This window comes from Gadus macrocephalus, chromosome 3, assembly GCF_031168955.1.
Source record: "Gadus macrocephalus chromosome 3, ASM3116895v1".
In the NCBI taxonomy this organism is placed as follows: domain Eukaryota; kingdom Metazoa; phylum Chordata; class Actinopteri; order Gadiformes; family Gadidae; genus Gadus; species Gadus macrocephalus.
In genome coordinates, this window is record NC_082384.1 from 1361792 (window position 1) to 1382014 (window position 20223).

At 44.9% G+C, this 20223-nt stretch overlaps 2 protein-coding genes across 2 annotated transcripts in view; one reads left to right on the top strand and one right to left on the bottom strand.

Moving 5' to 3' along the window:
* Window positions 1–20223, top strand: part of LOC132453326 (zeta-sarcoglycan) — a 607697-nt gene that overhangs the window by 352840 nt on the left and 234634 nt on the right. The gene's annotated exons all lie outside the window — the stretch shown is intronic.
* The window catches only part of LOC132453325 (uncharacterized), a 268078-nt gene that overhangs the window by 39684 nt on the left and 208171 nt on the right, over window positions 1–20223 (bottom strand). The gene's annotated exons all lie outside the window — the stretch shown is intronic.

Consider the following 20223-nt stretch of genomic DNA (forward strand, 5'->3'; position numbering starts at 1 on the left):
GTGTTAAACTGTTGCTCAAGCTCAACGTGTCTCATCTCCATCTGGGTGAAGCGATCCCTTATTTCTATGAATGAGTGGTCTATCAGGTGAGACTCGTCTGTGGCATCGTTCTGAGGGGGTGTGTTTATTTTAAGGGTCCATCCTCCGCTAAAGCCCTCTTTTTTAACGGAGGGATAGTGTGCCCCTATGGCAGTGTGCCATGCCTTGGGATTTTACGTATGGAAAATGAAGTTGTTTGCATTTCCATTCTTCGGGCATTCTGCATAGAGTGTCTCTGGGTTGCTATTGATGAGCTCTTATTCACATTTTTGGCGTGCCGAGTCATTCGTTGCCTTGATTGCGTACTCTATTTTGATGGCCTCTGTATTTGTGTGGGGGTTGTTCATAAGTACCGTCGCCATTGTTTCAGTGGAAAGGAATTTCCCACCTTTCACACCTCAACCTTTGCAGCCAAGCTGGTGCGAGGTATACTGTCTTTGTAGCTTTAGCTGTAGCACACACAGACACACACACACAGTCTCCTATGAATTGATGACATGTTATGACCAAACTTAGTCTCTCCCACTCTGTCAACTCTCCACCAAACACTTTATTATAAGCCATTAAATAATACTACGTCATTACCAAACACATCCTCAGACACACACAGAAGGGGGGGTCTGGGAGCATCCTTCCCCTGAAGATTTTTTCGTGATTTTTACAGATAAACTAAGCATTCTGGTCATAGGCGTTGATTACACTAGGGACGCTGGGGACGCGTCCCCACCAGATTTTCTCAAGATTAATTTTGTACCCACCAGTTGAATAATTATGGATTATTACACGGGTCTTCTCAATGCCGTGGAACGCTCCGTTCACTTGCATGGGCTCTTCACAACTTCCGGCGTTGAATTATGTTTGATAATTCACCGACCGCTGTCAAGGAAAACAAAGGACTTTTTGCCTCTAATGACGTCTTTGGTATCACTCCTCAAGTAGTCCGGTAACTTTTCAACCCCAGCGTCTTCGGTTGCTAAGCAACGTCAAAGTCTTTGGCGGACAATTTCTCTGCTGATCAACACTACAAATGCTGGGTAACAAATAAATTGTAAAAAGACACCATGTGAAGTTATTTATTCGTTTTGGCAAGTAGCCGTGTAATAAGCGGGATAATGTATAGAACGTCGCCGGTCATTATCAAAAATATGCCCCTTCAGGGCGAACAGGACACCGACGCAAAGCGAATATGGTGTCAAGAAATATGCTTCCTTGACAGCATATTTGACCGCTGTCAAGGAAAGTGTTTATTTTTGCCGATTCATGTCATCTGTATCACTCCGCAGTCTGGTAACTTATCAACCCAAGCATATTCGGTTGCTAAGCGACGTTGACGACTTTGGCGAACTATTCTTCTGCTGATCAACGCTACTAATGATAACAAATACATTCGAAAAATATTTTTTCAATTTGGCAAGTAGCCATTACTAATAATACCAATACTCTTTCGCTGGGATGATGAGGCATCAGACAATCAAGTCATTTTAGCCTGAATATATAGGTAAAAAGCACCAGGGCAGGATGCTAGTACCATGGACAGTATCAGAACGATAACCTGTTGAACTAAATGGATGTGGTAAGCTACATCACGGGATGCATCTGCAGACCACTGCCCCATAAATAAAGGTAAGGCGCGATATTTATTGCTTAAGATTTGCTGGTGCTGTGGCGAGGTCTTTTGTGTTTTTTGAGCTCAAGTGGTCGGCTGTTTTAACTTGCAATTGATAGTCGTGGAGTCAGTCTCTTGTTGACACAAAGTGACTTTTGGTCATTCTTGCTTTGCTGGAATTCTGGAATAATTGTGAGGGGGAGTGCATGCGTTTTGGTCAGAATGCCTGATGTAGGCTAGTTTTGATGGAGATGCGGTGGCCGTCATCCAGCTGACAGGCAATATTTACTTTGCACAACATTGAAAGCTTCACACAGTTTCTAATGTGAGTTGGACTGCATTCATGTTTCTTTATTTTACAGGACACATGTTTTAAATCCACAACTTCTTGTTTGGTCCAAGCTGTGTCTCCTTCGAACAGCACGCAAGGGAAACAGAAGAGAGCGCTCCTAGCTAAGCTAGCCGTTAGCCAGTCTTTCCTTTCGAACCAAGAGGTGCAAAATGAACGATTTTATCTTGTGTCCTTTTGTTTTATCTGAACATCGTTTGGCCGATGTGCCCCCAGTCTCTTTATTTCATTTTTTTCTTCTAAAGACATCAACGAAAACGGATGAGTCAGTAGATAGTCCACTTCGTTAGGTAAATTAGCGCTCGCCATTGTGGTCAGGGTTGTTTTTCACTTTTTTCTCCCGCCTCTAACAGTGACCGCCACCAGTGAGAGTCACTGTCACTGTTGGTCTGGGCCCCGTTTCCCGATAACGATAGATCTTTGCTCGTAAGATCATTCTCCTGATGGATCTTCGAACTGTTGCATATTCTCGAAGAAAATAGTCCAATCCCGGGTTGCTTTAACTCACTTAATTTATTATAAAGTCGTCGGCATGTTTCGGCATGGTAAGTGAAGCTATACGGAGGGAATTCTAGGAATCGTGTAGAACACGTGTGAGAGGAAAATACCGTGATCTACTTCAAGCCCCCCGGGCTTAGGCCCGGGTGGCTCTCTGCCGTCTACCTATTGATCTCTGGCCTTCTCCACCCTTTGTCCTCAGGTAGAGACCGTCAAGTGGGCGTGGCCTAGTGGGCGTGGCCGGGGTGCCGTATTGGCTTCGGCTTCTTCGTATATATAAAGGTGCTGCTATTTGTGGCTGGAGCAGCCTCCAATAAGGTCTTGCTCCCCTTGTGGCTATGTATAGTATTTACGGCTTATATGTTTGGTCCTGCTTCATTGGGTCTATGTGTGGGTAGCTTAGATTCTTAAAATACGTAACAGAACCATCGTTAATTTCTTTGGAGCGTTTCCCGAAACTCCTCTTAACATGAACGCGCGTTCGCTGCACTCACGACGTTCGTAGGATTGTACCTGTCCACTGACATGGTGCTGAAACGGGCTATGACGCAGGGGGAGACGCAGGAATGTCGCAGGAAAATGGGGTTAAAAAGGGTTAAAATATCTCCCCATCAAGGCCAACCGCAGAGAAGCCTACGAAAAGAATAGATTGCAATAATTTGAATGCTAAAGATATTCAAACACAATTGATTAGGCCTAGGCCGACATATATATATCAGTCCTAATCCTGAACGCACTGTGCATACTTTTATTCACGGCATTTCCCCCCCTGAAATAATTCCATATTACAAAAATCCAAAATAGCTTGTGTGACAACTTAACTTAATGTGCTGATTTTTTAAACATATATTTTGCGCAGCAAGAGAGCCGACTTTATCTGATTCCGCATAGGGTTGCATTGATTGGCTCTCTAGTATAGAATATTTGTAGACATTAAAAATGCAACGTTACAATATTATGCTGCAATGGGGCATCCGTGGCATACTGGTGAAGGAGTTGGACTGGTAACTGGAGGGTGGCCAGTTCGAATCCTGATAAAATCCACGGATGAGGTGCCCTTGAGCAAGGCATCTGAAACCCCCACCTGCTCCCCGGGCGCTGCACTGCGGCAGCCCACTGCTCCGGTAGTGCCGGTGTGCCCCCATGTGTGTGCCCCCATATGTGTGGACCTCTGTGTGTGTATGTGTTCACCGGCTACCCGGATGGGTCAAAAGCAGAGAAAGAATTTCCCCCTAAAAAGGGATGAATAAAGGACTTAACTTAACTTAACTGCTGCTCAGCTCCCACTGGCTCCAACTCGAACCCCGGCTATAGGTCTTTCTACACTGCCGAGCCGGTTCGGTCGCAGCTTGGCACGCCCGGCGATTTCATCTTCTTATCTCAAGTTTCCTGTGTAAAATCGAGGTGGTCAATTCCCCCTTTCGTCAAGGCGCGGGGTTTCTTGGTTCACTGGGGAAGGCGGGGCTGTGCACGGAGTCTCTGACCTCTTTAGAATAATTTGTATTATTGCCTACTCCCGAATGTTTTCATTTTTTATGAATGAAGACATGCAATAATGAGTTCACTCTATAGTAGGCTAACGATGCTCTTAGCGTCCTACGAGTACCCTGGAGCACTCGTTAGCTACGAGCGTTTTCACGACGTTCGTTACCAACGATGCTTTCGGGAAACGATGCTCGTACGATGCTCGTACGACGCACTTCACGATCCACTTAGGCTAACTGTGTCTTCACACCAAACGCAAAAAATTTCGCCCGTTCGCGTTGTAGCCGAAGTTTTGTCGCGCCACACATCATAATCTGTCGCTCTGCAAGTTTTGTCCAATTTGTCGCGCCACAACAAGATAACCACCATTGCATGTCTTTACCTTTTGTGGAAGAGGGAGAGACAGTATATTCATAATATTGTAATGACCACAGAAGAGGCAGTGAATGAAGTATTGAATAGACAGAGATTTATTAGATAGGCCTACCTAATAAACCGTTGGAACACATAAGACCGGAAACATAGCAACGCCGGTAAACAAACCCCGAGAAGCCCAATCCCTACGTGAGTTCCCCGCGCTACGGCCATCCGGAGGCTCACAGAGCTTTTGGCCGTGATATTATATATACAAATATTATATTATATACTATTATATTATATATAGAGCTCCGGGAGTCGCAAACGGTAACATTCACTTTCTCCTCCATGCTGCAGTTCACCCCAGACTGCAAATCTGCAATGCACTGAGTTTGACGGTTGAACACATGTGACTCATTGGCCACGCTGTTGAACGCTGATTGGCTGTCATCACGCGAAATTCGCGTCAAAGTTCAAATATTTCAACTCGAGCGAATTTGTCATGCCACAAATCCTCGTGAACGCGCTCGCCTGTGCACGGCGAAAGTGTGGCTCGATAAATCAAAACTTGTCGCAGTTTTTCTCGCGAAAAATTCACCCGATACGCGTCTACACGTTCACTATGTATGGGATCCTGTCGCCCCGTCGCGTTTGGTGTGAACACACAGTCGATGCTTTCGGGAAACTGGGCCCAGATTCCCACGCGCCCTTAGGCGAGAAGAAATATTTTCAGGCACAGCAGAGGGAGGGTGGATTCGTTCGTAGCTTTTGATCTCTCTGGCGGTGGAACGCTTCTGTTAGAACAATATAATCCACTTTCTAGATGCTTTGAATGGAATCTTTCTTTTCAAGGCGTCCTCACCCTGCTGTCACGTAGAAATTGCTGATCCAGGGTCTGCTGCTGAAGCAGAGTTCTTCTCATCATTCCAAGATCTATATTGTCCATTTTAAATAACAACCCCCAATCACTAGCTCTGCGTTGTGCTCTCCTCTGAGCTGCAGATTGCTGCTGTGAACTTGGTGGACTAATCGGGTAGGAGCATAATGAATCATGAATCGTTAGGAAGATATTAGTTATTGTTTCTCGCTAGACAAGCAGCATGTTGAAAGCTGTCAGAGATATTAATTATCCAAACAGCATGCTAGTTAATTTTCTCTAATCCATTTGAATTTGTTTTGTAATAAACAGCACTAAGTGTTCAGAGATTCCTATTCCCTACCGCTGTGCTTTGAGCAAGGAATTACGATAGCAGCCAGCATTGTTTCTTCCTGCAGAACACGCACTCACACGCTAAGCACATCTTTGAAATGACCAAGGGAAATAAAGCAACAATTACCATCTAATCCTATCTAATTGACTGCATTAATTTCACGTCTAATCTCATGAACTTCAAATCCACTTATTTGTTCAGCAGAAGCCTCTGTAGCGCCACTGCCCCCCGCAACGGTGCGGCGCCAGTCTGATGCGCGGGGTTCTGATGTCTCCGTCCCTGTAGCTCTAGATCCCCAAGCCCTTCTCTCTCCCACTTTATCACTTCACCGCCACAACTTCCGGGGCCCTCTAGCCCGAAATACAAATAGAGGAGGACGCAGACGAGGGGCCTTGGTTTCAGTAGCTTGTCAGCTCTGGTGTGTCCTCCTAGCTCGAGGACCCTCCAACCTTTCCTTCAGAAAATACCGCTTCCACACGCTAGCGTGTGCAGCGAGGTATGGAATGACTCCGACATGCTGTCTGCTGTGATATGACAGGCAGGCCACCACGCATGACTGCCCGGGGCTGTCAGCCTTCCAAGCCCGGGCAGACAGAGGCTACGTGAAGGAGACATGAAGAGTCCGCCGCCGCCGTCAGGTCGCAGAGTAGAGTTAAGAAGACAGACTTGGAGAGCAAGATGTCTGAAGGAACCTAAAGGAGGTCATGCACGTCAATTAAATTTTATTTTGGTAACCTCTGTGTGTTTTCTTTATGTGTGTGTTTTGTGTGTGTGTATGTGTGTTTTTTTGTGTGTATGTGTATGTGTGTGTGGAAAGGAAGCGAGGGAACATCCCTCGGGGAGGCGTGGGGGATCTGTTAGAAGAAGGAAGATAGTGAATCCCTAGCTCAAAGAGATCATTTCCTCCTTCATCTGCTGAAGGTCACATCACAGCAATGGCGACGCAACACATCCCCCGGCGATACAAAATAACTGAATGGAGGAAACATAAGCGCCTGTTAATTGAGGCTTGTATGAATGCAGGGGGACGAGTCGTCTTGCCTCTGTGTCATTCTCACTGGGGGAGGTGTGCCGGCGTCCAGACTGAGCACTTCATGCTCACGTCTGACGATGTCAGGGAGGCTTGCTGCTGATGTCGGCTTGAGGGTGGCAATGGTGCATCAGTTCAGAGAGATGGGGATACCTTTTTTGTTGAAGGGTCCCTTTCTAGGGCGTTGCTAAGTCAATGTTTTGGTTACATGCAATGACTCAGAGAAGCCTTTTATCAAAAGTATCTGGATACATAAGAAGTTAGTCCCCACTTATAGTAAACCATTGAGGGAATCTCCTGACCATTTGTGCTTTTTCTTTACATGCCGAGGGTGAAATGTCAAAACGATATATTAAGTCAAAGGTTAAAAGGTCCCATGGCATGACATTTTCCCTTTATGAGGTTAATATGAGTTCCCCTAGCCTGCCTATGGTCCCCCAGTGGCTAGAAATTACATTAGGTGTAAAACAAGCACTAGGTACCCTGCTCCGCCTTTGAAAAATGAATGCTCAGACGCGCCGATTTGGAATTTGGCCCCATATGTTGTCATAAAGGGCCAGGTTACCTCCCCTTTCCCTGCTTGGCCCGCCCAGAGAATTTGGCCCGCGAATGAGACAATGAGCTACGACCGTGCGGGCGCCACATGTGTGTGTGTGTGTATGAATATACACACACTGTAACTCAAGTGTTGTACACTTCTTTGTTATTTGGATTACCGTTCTGCCGGTGTTGTTATGGCGCATAACACGCATCATAAGGTAAGGTTTTCGTAAAGCTCCCATTTTGTGGAAAGGCTAGACTGCAACGGGTTCTCTGATGGCTCTGGTAGGCTACTTCCACAACGAGACTCGTAGTGGGGGTTATCTCGGCCATGGTTGAGAAGGAATTTGGAGAAAGGAACTTTGGCTTTGACTCCCTGAAGTCCAGATTGAACCGCGAGATGGAGGGGAAAGGGATTGTTGCCCGGGATTGTCTGCCGCATGAGCCCCGCTGCCGGGCGGCGTTGGTGCCGGACCTTGACCCGCCTCTAAAAAACAACACGGTTGTGGAAGGCTCATTCTGGGACTGCCTCGTAGTGGCTGTAATTCTGCACCAAGGCTGAATTTCTTGCATGTCTTCAAATACTGTATTAGGGCCCCAATAACACCTGTATGTAAGCATCCATAAAGTACCATGCCATGGGACCTTTAAAGTACTTCATGTTTTCTGAAAGGTCCTTCAGAATGCTAAGTAGTGGGTTTACCTTGATAGTAAAGGATTTATGATGCCCACCAAAAAAGAACCATCCATTCATGCCTGGAGGTGGAGTGTTGGCACCAAACCAAAACGGGAAACGATGCCTCAAAGAGTGTTTTCCATTCCAGACTCACTGTGACATTTGACTTGATGTGTGTGCATCTTCATATTCCGGCAGTGCCCAGTTACAATTAGAAATCCTTGTGTTTTATCATCAGCACTTCCATTTAATTGAAGGCCCTTATGTCGGTGCCTCAATCCCCTCCAGTCTGTTCTATTTGAAATGGATATCCCATCTCCTCCACTCTTCAAAACCAATGGATCACCTCTAACGAGCAGCCCTCGGAGGAGACAATGGCGCTTAAGGGAAAGTATTCTTCAAACTGGGTTGCACCAGTGTTTCCCATGAACTCCTTGTGGAGGCTCTGAGAGGTTAGACCGCAGAGATCCTCAGCAGATCGAAACACAGGAGAGACGCTCACATACAGGAATAGAGGATTTCCATGTCTGGCTGCCAGAGCTTTTGGTTGTGGTTTGGGTTTCCTCCGTGCTGTCACTTGTGAATACAGGCCTATCAATGCCGTAAACACCCCATGAATATTCCTCCAATGAATCAAGCTTATACAAATAGTTATGGCTGAATCCAAACTAAATCCTTGAACTTTAATCATTTATTTTTGACTGACTTAAATTAACCTGCTCCTAATTCATCTTATAGTGCTCCTTGTCTGTTACCAGTGAAGGCCCCTATCCACCAAGTTCATCCATACTCCCATCCTCTCACTCTGTCTCTCTCACTCCCCCACATTGTCTCTCTGTCAAGTCAGAGTATTGGATTCAGATACAGACAGCCCAGGGTGACAGAGCTGGAGTTGCATAGTTGCATAGTTAGTGGCACTGTTTCCTCCTTTGCATTTATATTTTTAGTCCCCTACTATGTCAATAATCCCTAGCCTTAGCGGTGAATGATGGAACTTGAGCGAAAACAACCCTCTCTCCTGGCACACTGCCACTCAAAACAATCACGAATTCAAGCATCGAAAAATACATTTTACTGCATTAATTGAAACAAATTGGATCCCTTGCTTTCAAAACATCCATGGAGAAGTGCCTATTCAAACATGGCCTCCTTTCCTTCATAATAGAGTCAGAATGCACCCTAATCTGGGGTTCTGTGCAGTAATTGGTGTAATGATCGGGCAAGAGATAGTTCTCTACGTAATGGGCTTATCTTTTTAGCTTGGAGCGTGTTTTAATGATAGCATCGGTGGAGGAAGGAAGTCTTCAGACTTCGTTGGAGGAAGCAACTGGAAGGGAATATTTTATCGGAAACGAGGCTCTTGCACGGTTTTGCGAATTGGAATATAAAGCAGTGTGTGAAATCCTAAAGAAATGTGGCGCGCTTAATGGCCTTTTCAAATGACGAGTGTTATATTAAGGCGTACAGTGGGAGAAAGTTTCTGTGTGAGAAACATCACACTTGGTGAAGTTTTCGGACTGCATTGCATATGGTGACTCATAGCAAGATGACTAATAAGATGATAATCCAGGTTCCTTCTTATGGAGCTGATATTAAGTCATTTCATGTGTCACTACCTCTGACCAATCCTGCACAAGGCCGCTATATACATATACACATTATATTTATTCTAGTGGCGACAGAGAGAACTACCCAGCTTGCTTTAGAGGGAGTGAGATCTTCTTTAGGGACATGGGTCTCGGGTGAGAGAGAGAGAGTTACCCAGCTTTAGAGGGAGTGAGATCTTCTTCAGGGACATGGGTCTAGGGATGAGAGAGAAAGCTATCCAGCTTTAGAGGGAGTGAGATCTTGTTCAGGGAAATGGGTCTAGGGGTGAGAGAGAGCAGGGGACATCGGATCTCCGTCTCCATTGTATTTCAGATACTGTTAAAAATACCCATATTTACATTCTTCACACAGTTCTCTTGCTGGTTCTTTTTCATGTTCTCCTGCCTTTATTACCATATGGAAATTGTGTGGTGGAAGATCAGGATGAGGCTACAATTCATGACTGTGAGATAATCTGCCTGTCTCCTGCGCCAACCCCTCCCTCTCCTCCCTCTCCTCCTTCTCCTCCCTCCCATCCCTCTCTCCCTCTCCACCTTCCCCTCCCTCCCCTCCCTCAACTGCCTCTCCTCCCGTGGCTCCACGTGTCTCCAGCGCTGCTCTCCTCTCCTAGTGGCCCGCAGGAGGAGGAGATGCGCAGGTGGCGAGGCCATCCTCGCTGAAGCGTGAACCAAACCAGGCAAAACCAATCAAGTCAGAGCGCCATGACTAAGATGGTGCCATGACAGCCACGGGCGGCGCGCGTGCGCACACACACACACACACACACACACACACACACACACACACACACACACACACACACACACACACACACAGTAAGACACACAAAAACACACACTCACACACACTCTAACACACACACTAATACACACACACACACACACACACACACATACACACACCACCACAGCGACCCATCTGACCCAGTTCATTAGCCAAAGAAAATAAGTCTTTCCTTGTGTAATAACCACTACGACACTCATCTATGCAGGGGACCTGGGTACTCCCGCCCCGCTCCACAGACACACACACACACACACACACACACAGACACACACTTACACACAAACACGCCGATGGTACGATACCATGCTTGTAGACACAACGCTAACACATATACAGAGAGAAAGAGCCACAGTGGTGTAGGTGGTGTTGTTGTAACGATGTTTCTAAACTAATAAACACAAAGACACGCCTGACTGCTCTCTGACCAAAGGGATGTACAGGAGGCTGATAGGCTGCATGCCCAGTGCACATACAGGTATTAGTATGTATTCATGGGCTGTTTCCACAGAAACGGTCATCACTCTGCAATGTGTGCACACACGCACACACACACACAACTCTCTATGATGTGTGCACACACACACGCACACACAGAACATCTATAATGTTCACACACACATACGCACACACACACAACACTCTGCAATGTGTGCACGCACGCACACACACACACAACACTATAATGTGCACACACACGCAAAAACACATTCACGACTATATAATTTGCAACAAACACAAACAAGCACAACTATATGTGCATACAATATACAGGAAAATGACAGGGCAATATGTAAAGCGTCTTAGAGTACCATATTAAGCGCTATATAAATTTCATTTATTATTATTATTATACACAAATACACACACCCCAAATCCCAGTCCCATGCAGTGACACAGCGCCAGAGATGTGACACAGCGCCAGAGCTCACAATAGCCACATATGGAGTCGCTGAGGACAAATACAGAGGTTTAATTCATTAAAACGATGCAGATCATTCTCTCGCTCAGTCCTCAGCCTTAATTACATACCGGACTGATCTTGCAGAAGGGGGGCGGGGGGAGTGTGAGGAGAGACAGAGTGTGAAAAGAGGATACAAAAGAGGGCAAGGCAGGAGAACGCTCCCTTATCTCCAGTGCACATGAGCAGCTAGCGTTGATGCTCACGCTCAGTGGAGCCAGTGGCTTCTAAATGGGGCAGGGAGGATGGGAAGGTAATCATGGGGAAAGGAAGGTAAGAAAGAAGGGGAAAGGAGAGCATCCTTTTTATTTACCGTGTTCATGTTTGTCAACACATTGATACAAAGCAATTCTCCTTAATCTGTAGCAGCAGACAATGGTGACTTGACTATCATTACAGGCCAAGGTGGCTGGCTTTACCTTTGGATGACTTGGGCTACAATGAAAAATGTTTTGAAGATAGATTAGCGATATGGGCCCTATTAGTTCTAGGGTAAGGCGTTGTGTTCCATCTGATGGGCTTGGGAGGAGATGTCCTTGTGTTCTGTTCACCCAGGCTTGCAGTTCTTTGGCCAATTCAGATTTAAACTGGCGTCCTTGGATGTAGAGGCTCTCAGAAGCAAACAGGTCTCCAAAACAAAGAGGGCTTTCTCCTCTCTGCCATTCTTGCTCCTACTCCTTTCCCTTTCCATTTTCTCATGTTTTCCTCCCTCTCCACCAATCACGAAGATCCATCATATACTCATGCAGTGTCGGGGGTAACATGTTACAAAGTAACGATATTACTTTTTTGGGTAACGAAGTAAAGTAACGCATTACATTTAAAATATTGGTAACTATGCTACTTTACTAGACTATAGTAACGCGCTTTCCTGCGTTACCCAAGCCATGTTTGCCTGCGTGTAAAGTTCTGGGGTCTCATTTATAAAACTGTGCGTGGGATAGTTACTAAAAGTGTACGCTGTGTGTGGGATCGTTACTAAAAGTGTACGTACGCCCAAAAGCCAAGTTTTGCGTGCGCAAAAAAATATTCAGACTTATAAAACCCTGCGTACACACACCGTACGCAATCTTTGCTTTATAAATCACAGAGTGCCTACAAGTGTGCACAGCTTGTTGCAACACGTCGATTTTTGACGAACAGTCAGTGACTTTGGCTTCCGCTTCTGATGCAAAGGGGTACCCTTGTGCTTCTTTTTTCGATGCATGGGGTTTTCAACTCGTTACAATGTAATCCCTTCACGGCAATATATGAAGCTATGAGCATTCATCCCATTGGCTAACGGGTGACCCGATAGCTGCACATAGAGACGCTATGAGCATTCATATCATTGGCTAACGTAGGACCTTGTGCTGCTTTTTTCGACGCAGGGGGTTTTCCACTCATTACAATGTAATCCCTCCATGGCAATATATGAAGCTATGAGCATTCATCCCATTGGCTAACGGAAGACCCAATGGCTGCACATTAACGGCGATTTTACAGTGAAATCTGTGACATACATACTCAACACAACTACACCAACGTGTCCTTGTTAATTACACAACATGTATGGGTTAAGGCTATGGACATCAGTTGTCCTGTTTTGTGCTTTGATTGAGAGAAACAATCTTTTTTTTGATCAGTTTTCTGACAGAGCAACCCTATCTCATAAAAATTACGTTCCCAGAGAGCTATTCGGCATTCTCAATTACGTTTGCCTGAAAAACGTATTTTTGTCCGTGACATATCGCAGATATGAATTCGTTCTCAGCCTATTTTTTGCCATTTATTTACTGTGTTACTATTGAAGAATAAAGAATAAATTCATGCATGATCATTCAACTTGAACATGTGTTTTTACAGAATAGAGTGGTGGAGGGATGACGTATGTTGGCCAACCCAGAAGTGAGCGTCGCCCTGGGTTCCTTTGACAACAAGCCAACGGGTTTTCCATTGGATTTTGGATGATTGCAGAAAAATTTGCATTTTTGAAGCACCTCCTCAGAAACTGAAAATAAATAAATAAATAAAAATAACGGTGCTCCAAATATCGAAACATAAACCAATGCATTCTGAATGGGAGTGTTTCTCAGATTTTTCCATGCTACACAGAACGAAATGTAAACCCATGCAAATAAAGGCTCCATGGTCATAATAATTTAAATATAATTAATCTCCTTTGTGTGTAGGGTATGTATTCTATTTTTTTCCAATGGGGCTGCGTTCACGTCACTTAATTGTCATGGTTGCTAAGGTGGTTGCTATCGACTGCCCCCTCTAATCCTTACATGGCTCTAAAAACCACGCGGCAAAGGAGCTGCCGTCAATTGTGTTGTTTTTGTCGTAAACTAGGGTCCGATGGTTAAAAAATAGACTGACATTCCAAGGTGTTTTTATTTTCTGCAGTTTAGACTTTGTCTCTCACCTATTTTTGAAAGCAAAACACCAAGCTCATTGATTTAATGAGGCAGGGTTATTTGAAACAATTAATTAAATATGTGTGAGAAGTCAGTCCTCCTTCTGGGTTTGCTTCCTATTTATGTCTAGTGTACACCCCTGCTGTCCACAAGCCCCCCCTCCCCGCCCCATATGGATTTGGAGAATTGTCGCCACGTCCCAGTGGTGTTGGTGTATATGAAAGAGGGCATTCAATTGTAATACAATGATCAATTAGGAGGCCGAAGCCCTAAAGGAAGTGATGCAATAGGTGACTGGGGTCTCTTATATATCAAAGGGGGTCTCAAAGGATGCATACGCATCAACCTGTGGCTCCAGCCCTACAGGAAATGACTCAGCAAGTGCTTCATTTCGTTGCACCTCACCCAGTGGCTCGCTTTCAAGATTTTAGCCTGAAGTTCTTCCTAGACCTACACCCTAGCCATCCAACATGCATGTCTGAGAATCAGGCCTCTCTTTAATAATGACAGAAAGTTATGAGAGAAATACACATTCACTTTTTGTTATCTCATAAGCGGTGTGGTGCCGGCTCCTTTTCACCATTTGACCCCAGACTTCAAAAACAGCTGCTTAAGCCACAAATGTACACTTCCATCCCACAAAAAATTGGGACTAGAAACTAACCTCTGTCTTTTGTACATTTATTCTACTGTTGGAGGTCACGCCCCTTTTCCGGCCTTTTCAAGATAGCTAGGGATGCTAAAATGTTTACACACATTTCCCGGGTTCCCGAGAATGACATATCCGAGATTTGGAGTTCTAGCCCTTAGAGAAAAAAAGTTTTCCCAAATGGACTGTTACTTGGACAAAGCCCCTCAGAAGTGTTGCCTGCAAGACCTAGTTGTTCAGAATGTGGTGGAACAGCAGTTTTTGAGATAGGAAGGTCCTACCGCCCTGAAAAATACCTTATTCTAGGGCCTAACTGGGACCCCCGCAACGAAACTTGGCCCGGTCAGACCCCGAGGGAAGTCTGGGGTTAAAAGGTCAAAAGGAGCCGGCACCATGCCGCTTATGAGATAACAAAAAGTTAATGTTTATTTCTCTCATAACTTTTTGTCATTATTAAAGAGAGGCCTGATTCTCAGACATGCATGTTGGATGGCTAGGGTGTAGGTCTGGGAAGAACTTCAGGCCAAAATCTTGAAAGCGAGCCGCTGGGTGAGGTGCAACGAGATGGAGCACTTGCTGAGTCATTTCCTGTAGGGCTGGAGCCACAGGTTGATGCGTATATGTCCTATGAGACCCCCTTTGATATATAAGAGACCCCAAGGTATAGCTTACTCAGTCACCTATTGCATCACTTCTTTTCGGGCTTCGGCCTCCTAATTGATACTAACCCTAACCCTAACCCTATAATTGAATGCCCTCTTTCATATATATGATACCACCACCACTGGGACGTGGCAACAATTCTCCAATTCCATATGGGGTGGGGCGGGGGGGGGTGCTTGTGGACAGCAGGGGTGTACACTAGACATAAATAGGAAGCAAACTCAGAAGGAGGACTGACCTCTCACACATATTTAATTAATTGTTTCAAATAACCCTGCCTCGTTAAATCAATGAGCTTGGTGTTTTGCTTTCAAAAATAGGGGATAGACGAAGTCTAAACTGCAGAAAATAAAATCATCCAACGTGCCCTTTTAAGGATACCTTGGAATATCAGTCTATTTTTTAACCATCGGACCCTAGTTTACGACAAAAACAACACAATTGAAGGCCGCTCCTTTGCCGCGTGGTTTTTAGAGCCATGTAAGGATTAGAGGGGGCGGTCGATGGCAACCACCATAGCAACCATGACAGTCAAGTGACGTGCACGCAGCCCCATTGGAAAAAAAAAGAATACATACCCTACACAGTCAAGAAGATTAATTATATTTAAATTATGACCATGGAGCCTTTTTTTTTGCATGGGGTTACATTTCGTTCTGTGTAGCATGGAAAAATCTGAGAAACACTCCCATTCAGAATGCATTGGTATACATTTCGATATTTGGAGCACAATTATAATTTTTTTTTTTTCAGTTTTTGAAGAGGTGCTTCAAAAATTCAAAATTTTCTCCAATCATCCAAAATCCAATGGGAAAACCCGTTGGCTTGTTGTCAAGGGAACCCAGGGCGACGCTCACTTATTTATTCTTTATTCTGCCATAGTAACACGGTAAATAAATGGCAAAAAATAGACTGAGAACGAATTTGTATTTACGATATGTTCAATAAAATGTAATCACGGACATAATACGTTTTTTAGGCAAACGTAACTGAGAATGCCGAATAGTTCTCTGGGAACGTCATTTTTATGAGATAGGGTTGCTCTGTCAGTTGTCAAACAAAGCGGACAGACGTGGTCTCTATTGCAACGACCTCAGCTACCCAACACTGATCAAAAACATGATTGTTTCTCTCAATCAAAGCACAAAACAGGACAACTGATGTCCATAGCCTTAACCCATAAATGTTGTGTAATTAACAAGGACACGTTGGTGTAGTTGTGTTAATGTCACGGATTTCACTGTTAAATCTCCGTTAATGTGCAGCCATCGGTCTTCCGTTAGCCCAGGGGCGGATGGTGTATAGGGGCGATTTGGGCGACGCACTACCAACTGGGAGAAAGAGGATTTTTTTTTTTTTTATTCTATCACGGCAAAAGTCGTTTTCAGTGTTCTAGACCTATTATCTGTCATTGTCCAATCAGAATCGTCAGATTCAAGTCACGTTTCAAATGATCCCACCTCTATGGGCGAATTCATCGACGTGGAAAATCGCCCAAGCCTTCTCCGTTGACTCTAATGTTCTAACTTTTTTTTCCGGAAATTGAGCCTTCAATGCATTTTCAATGGGGATTTGGGACTCGTCCTAACGTGCTTGCGTCATACGTGATTTCAACATGGCTGCGAATGTGCGCAATTCCGTTTCGTCTCTCAAAGAAGTTCCTTTTAGTCGACGATCCAATTCAGAAAAATTGGAAATTAAATATATTGCATATAGTTCTCTGCAAACCTATGGTGGCATCATGCCTTCAGTGTGTATATTGTATATACTTCTCTGCAAACCTATGGTGGCATCATGCCTTCAGTGTGTATATTGTATATACTTCTCTGCAAACCTATGGTGGCATCATGCCTTCAGTGTGTATATTGTATATAGTTCTATGCAAACCTATGGTGGCATCATGCCTTCAGTGTGTATATTGTATATAGTTCTCTGCAAACCTATGGTGGCATCATGCCTTCAGTGTGCATATTGTAAATAGTTCTCTGAAAACCTATGGTGGCATCATGCCTTCAGTGTGCATATTGTATGTAGTTCTCTGCAAACCTATGGTGGCATCATGCCTTCAGTGTTTCTTGAACAACCACACATAAAAGGTTGCACATATTATATGGATGTTTTATCGTATTTGTCTAAATGCATACTTTACTGTAGATAGACTTATGAGTGAAGTTACCAACACAATAGATTGTCCGTAACACACTCACCACTTTTAGAATCACATTCTCTCACTCTCACTCTCTCACAAACACACATACAGATAGAGACAGAGAGAGAATGTTAACTTGTGTATACCGGTAATTCCCAATTATTATTGATGTATTTGCACTTCCTCCTCATCCTCCTCATCGTCATCCGCTTATCCGGGGTCGGGTCGCGGGGGGAGCAGCTCAAGCAGGGGGCCCCAGACTTCCCTTTCCCGGGCCACATTGACCAGCTCTGACGGGGGGATCCCGAGGCGTTCCCAGGCCAGTGTTGAGATATAATCTCTCCACCTAGTCCTGACTCTTAGCAGGAAACCGGTGGATTGCTTACTCCGGGTAGGAAATGAGTCCTTAGCCCAAGTGAAGGAGTTCAAGTACCTCGGGGTCTTGTTCGCGAGTGAGGGTACTATGGAGCGTGAGATTGGCCGGAGAATCGGAGCAGCGGGGGCGGTATTGCGTTCGCTTTACCGCACCGTTGTAACGAAAAGAGAGCTGAGCCGCAAGGCAAAGCTCTCGATCTACCGGTCGATCTTCGTTCCTATCCTCACCTATGGTCATGAGGGCTGGGTGATGACCGAAAGGACGAGATCGCGGGTACAAGCGGCCGAGATGAGTTTTCTCAGAAGGGTGGCTGGCGTCTCCCTTAGGGATAGGGTGAGAAGCTCAGCCATCCGTGAGGAACTCGGATTAGAGCCGCTGCTCCTTTACTTAGAAAGGAGTCAGCTGAGGTGGTTCGGGCATCTGGTAAGGATGCCCACTGGGCGCCTTCCTTGGGAGGTGTTTCAGGCACGTCCAGTGGGGAGGAGACCTCGCAAGTATTTGCACTTTTAATCTTGCTGAATTCTACAAGGGAAATAAATTAAGTAAAAACTAAGTTCCCCGGCTCCATTCGTCTTTGTAAGGAAATGTTCTATTTTGCCTTTATTATTTTGTCAGAATGCACCAGAATGCTTCGTTTTTATATGAAAAACACAAACAAAATCTTTGGGGGGAGGAGGGCCCCAGAACCCCCTACAGGGGTTTGGTTTACAGACTTTCTGCCCCCCCTATAATAAAATTCACCAGCCGCCACTGCAATGGGATGAATGCTCATTGCTTCATATATTGCCGTGGAGGGATTAGACTACATTGTAACGAGTTGAAAACCCCATGCGTCGAAAAAAGAAGCACAAGGGTACCCTTTTGCGTCAGAAGCTGAAGCCAAAGTCACTGACTGTTCGTCAAAAATCGACGCGCTCGGAGTGAGAATGTTTCTGAATCAGCTTCACGTTCCGCCCTATACACGCCCCTTTTTAACCATAAATGGTCAATGCAAACGACCTCATGAATGCGATCTGCATATAAAACAGACTCAGATGCAAGTATTATGTCTTGTCGGAAACATTGGCAGAAGGACTGAGAAAAGCAAAAAAGCAAAATTTCACCGAGATTGAAGTGGAGACACTGGGTGAGGTGGAGGCCCGAAAAGTAGTTTTGTTCGATGGTCACGGGATCGGGATCCCCAACAAAAAAAAGCAGAGTGAGTGGCGACGTGTTGCTGCAGCAGTGAACTCTGTCAGTAGCACAGAGCGTACAGTCCCAGAATTTAAAAAGAATTGGTCTGACATAAAGGTACATATTTTTATGTACCAACAAATCCGTATGGTCCCTAAAGACCCTCTCCCTCCGAATCCTGCCATTTGCATGGTCCGCCAGCAGTGCCATATGGTCCAGCTTTACCGCGGCACTCACCTCTGTATTTATAGGGTTACGGTAATGAGACTGACCGAGGACACCTTGGATAATCAGTTTGTAATCACCCACGTAAAATGTTCTTGAACATAACCCCTTTTTAATGCCTGATTTGTCATGAAAAGCATCAAGAGAACGGACAACGATTGTGATGAGTGTGGCTGGGTTTTCCACACTTGGGATTTAATTGACATTTGATCATGTGTTTACAGTGTCACATAAAAATATTATGTTGTTGACACATGTTGGACAGATGCTTTATTCCATGCAGTCGCGCCGTCAGTGGACAGTATGGAGTGACAGGATTAAATATAGAGATTTTTTTCTATTCTAAGGGGATGTTTTCGGAGTTATAACTGAGAAATAACGCAGTTGACTTAAATTATTCTGATTACATATATTTAACGCATGATACGGGTAGAAATTAAATTTATGAAGGGTGATGATAAAACATAATCGTTCTTCTCACTCTACAATTCTTCTGTCTGACTTTAGTTCACCACCACACCATCTGTATCCCCAATTCTCCTTTTCCTCCAAACCATGCGTACGCATGGGTCAGAGTTTGCTTAGGGCTGCACACATTCTCCAGTCAAGTGGGTTTTTTAGATCACAACCTTGGCGTGGAAAGTCACGTACGCCAATTTCAGCCCCATTTTGTGCGTACGCAACGGTGATAAATGAGACCCCTGATCTGTTGTGGTGCGTGCTTGCGTGCTGCCTCTGTGTCTGCAGCGCCTGCTTGCCTCGGCACGTTGCCATAGCGATCGATTTGAGTGACGTAGCTGCTTGTGCGAAGGAGTGTTCAAGCTTTGGAGCGCAGAAGCAGGTAACACAGAAAGACCGGCTGGTTGCAGGGTTCATTGTAGAAGACATGCTTCCCCCTGTCGACTATTGAATCGCCCAGATTTAGAAAAATACTAAATAAAATACCCCAGACTCGCAAGCCAACATCCGACAGGAAGACATTTTCCCATTACCTGAACAAGTGTAATACCGACATGCAGGGCTGGACTGGGACAAAAAATCGGCCCTGGCATTTTAGACCCAGACCGGCCCACCACAATTAATCGACCACCCACCAGTACACATTTATCGCGGCCCCTTAAAGATGACTGTTCTATTGAATTGAATTAAAATGTGTTTATTTTGAGTGTATAATACAATAATATTTACATAAAACACACACACACACACACACACACACATAGAAAATGTCACTCACTTTAAACTCCACAACAGACAAAATACGTCATCAAACAAGGCAACCTTTAAAAGAGTGAGCTGAGACAGATAGAAAGGTTAGAACGATGGTTGAATGGAATTATATGATCACATTAGTAGTAGTGTATCTGTAATGAAAACAATGTGGAGAGATAGTTGCAACACGCTACAAGAGCAGCTTTCTCAATAGCTCACTCTTCGTAGCTACCC